Genomic DNA, 3,337 nt, shown 5'->3' with positions numbered 1-3,337 from the left:
AGAGGTAAATTACAACCCCTACCCGTTCCACAACGGCCGTGGTCGCACCTGTCGGTGGACTTCCTGATGGATCTTCCTCCCTCACAGGGCAACACCACGATCCTGGTCGTTGTGGATCGGTTTTCTAAGTCCTGCCGTCTCCTCCCTTTGCCTGGTCTCCCGACGGCCCTACAGACTGCGGAGGCCCTGTTCACTCATGTCTTCCGGCACTACAGGGTGCCTGAGGACATAGTCTCTGATCGAGGTCCCCAGTTCACGTCCAGTGTCTGGAGAGCGTTCATGGAGCGTCTGGGGGTCTCGGTCAGCCTCACCTCAGGTTTTCACCCCGAGAGTAATGGGCGGGTGGAGAGAGTAAACCAGGATGTGGGTAGGTTTCTGCGGTCATATTGCCAGGACCGGCCGGGGGAATGGGCGGCGTTCATCCCCTGGGCAGAGATGGCACAAAACTCACTCCGCCACTCCTCCACTAACCTCTCTCCTTTCCAGTGCGTACTGGGGTATCAGCCGGTTCTGGCACCTTGGCATCAGAGCCAGATCGAAGCTCCTGAGGTGGACGAATGGTTCAAGCACTCGGAGGAGACCTGGGACGCTGCCCATGTGCACCTACAACGGGCCATGAGGCGGCAAAAAGAGGGCGCTGACCGCCACCGCAGTGAGGCCCCGGTGTTCGCACCGGGGTACCGGGTCTGGCTCTCGACCCGAAACCTGCCCCTCCGCCTGCCCTGCCTGGAAGCTGGGTCCGTGGTTTGTGGGGCCATTTAAAGTCCTGAGGAGACTGAACAAGGTATGCTACAGGTTACAGCTTCCCCTAGATTATCGTATTAATCCCTCGTTCCATGTGTCTCTCCTCAGGCCGGTGGTGGCTGGTCCACTCCAGGAAGCTGAGGTACGGGAGGTTCCTCCGCCCCCTCTGGACATCGAGGGGGCACCGGCGTATGCTGTTCGAGCTATCCTGGACCCGAGGCGTCGGGCGAGGGGCCTTCAGTACTTCGTGGATTGGGGGGGGGTACGGTCTGGAGGAGAGATGCTGGGTGCCAGTGGAGGACGTCCTGGACCCTTCATTGCTGCGGGATTTCCACCGTCTCCATCTGGATCGCCCTGTGCCTCGTTTTCCGGGTCGTCCTCGAGGTCGGTGTCGGCGCGCTGCTGGATCCGGGCGTCAAGGGGAGGGGGACTGTCACGACTTCCGCCGAAGTTGGTCCCTCTCCTTGTTAGGGCGGCGTTCGGCGGTCGACGTCACCGACCTTCTAGCCACCGCCGATCCCCTTTTCATTTTCATTTGTTTTGTCTGTTTTACACACCTGATTTCAATCCCACAATTACTTGTTCATTATTTAACCCTCTGTTCCCCCATGTTTTTTTGTGAGTGATTGTTATTTGTATTTTCGGTCTGTCATGGTGTGTGTGTATTTGTTACTTTGTATATTTTACATTTTTTGTAAAAATACGTTGATTACTGATATCTGCTGTCCTGCGCCTGACTCTCTACACCAGCTACACCTAGGACCCATTACAGCTGCCAGTACCTGGAGAAAGAGGTGAGTGAGGAGAACTACCTGTAACTGCAGGAGCTGGCTCTGCTCTACAGCCTGGAGAGACTAGATGCCTACATCGACCACTTCATCCTGGAACACTTCGCCACCCTCTCCTTCACCCCAGGCTTCCTGTGTGATGTCTGGCTGCCCAAGCTCCTACCTGGCCAGCAGGCAGGTCCAGCATGAGAGTGAGCAGGCCCTGCTCCAGGCTTCTCTCCAGTGGCTGAGCCACACGCCAGACCGCCCTGCACACGCCCGCCAGCTCCTCTCCCACATCCGCGTCCTCCCTGCTGTATAGGCTCTGCTGCCCCAGGAGGCCAGCTGTGAGGTGCTGGTGGAGGAGGCTCTGAACTACCACACAAGGGCCAGTGCCTAAGCCGTTTTGCAGACAGGCGGCGGGGAGGGGAGGAGCAGTTCCTACTTGTGGGTGGGGAGGTGTCAGAGCATGGGGGAGGAGCTGACTGCAGATGTTCGCTTGCTAGATTTAGACTCTGGTGGGTGGATGGTGGAGACCCAGATCCCAGCCCAGAGGAGCTACCACCGTGTCACTGTACTGGGGGAGTTCATCATGCAACTCATCACAAGTTAATGGAGGTGATGCTGCCAGGAACCTGCTGTACTGCTACAAACTCTGAGACAACCAGTTGATCAAGGTAAAGCTCTGCTCTTACGCTGCAACCCAACCTAACATTTCCAAAATGACTCCAATTATGTTTAATCTCTTCTCTAGAGTGCCCCAATGAACCAGTGACGTGTGGATTTCTACCTGGGAGCCATTGGGGAGTGTCTGATTGCTGTTGGAGGGCGTAATAATAACGGGCTCTGTTGTCAGTGGAGATTTACAGTGCTACAGACGACTGCTGTACATATGTTGCAGGACTGCCCAGGGGAGAATTCAACTCACCCTGACTCACAGTCACACTACTCCTCAATGGTCTCCCAAAGCGTCACCTGTACTCCTGTCTCTGACATTACTTCCCCTTGTTAAGCAGCAAGACAACAGAGTAAGGAGAACAACACTCTGCCTAAGGGGAAGCTCTCTGTTTTCATGGTTCCCAATACACATACTATAAGTATTGTGCCTCTTTGCCTGGCAGGCTGGCACAGCTCACATCAAAGCCCTTTCTCTCACTTGTCCCTCTGTACTCCATCTCTCTGCAGATTCACCTATGGCAATACAGGCACATCTCATAAAGGATTGGTCTACATCTCAGGCGGCCATGTCTACCAGATCGGGCCGTACCGGCGAGTCGTGTTGAGCTATGACCCCAGAGGAGGAGACGTCTGGGTGGAGCGCCAGGCCATGTCATCTGCACGGGGGTGGCACTGCATGACGTCACTTCACCACCTCATCTATGTAATCGGGGGCAGCAATGACCACGAGGAGAGCATTAACATCCTGGTGGTGGAGGCCTTTGACCTCCAGAGTGAACAATGGATCCGTATAGCCCCCCTCCTCCAGCCTAACAGTAAGGTGGTCTGGGGGGATAAGATCTTTAACAAAATATATATTTGACTCTTATTTTACCAGGTAAGTTGACTGAGAACACATTCTCATTTACAGCAACGTCCTGGGGAATAGTTACAGGGGAGAGGAGGGGGGATGAACGAGACAATCTACGTGCTGGGGGTCTACAGCTGGGAGAGCATGGTTTTCTCACAGGCCACACAGGGGTTTGACCCTGAAAATGCCAGTGTGTGCGGGACCCAGACCTTCCCAAAAACATTACAGGCAGAGGAAAAGAGCTGTGTAGCTGCCAATGGAACACAGTGGATGACAGAACGACCTATATCATTTCACA

General features: G+C 54.9%; 1 pseudogene; it reads left to right on the top strand.

The window, feature by feature from the left end:
• Positions 1-615: 615 nt before the first annotated feature.
• Positions 616-3,051, top strand: LOC115151281 (kelch-like protein 36; annotated as a pseudogene).
• The last annotated feature ends 286 nt before the right edge of the window (positions 3,052-3,337 follow it).

This window comes from Salmo trutta, chromosome 17, assembly GCF_901001165.1.
Source record: "Salmo trutta chromosome 17, fSalTru1.1, whole genome shotgun sequence".
NCBI lineage: Eukaryota > Metazoa > Chordata > Actinopteri > Salmoniformes > Salmonidae > Salmo > Salmo trutta.
Note: the sequence above shows the minus strand (reverse complement) of the source record. Positions and strands in the feature narration are given on the sequence as shown.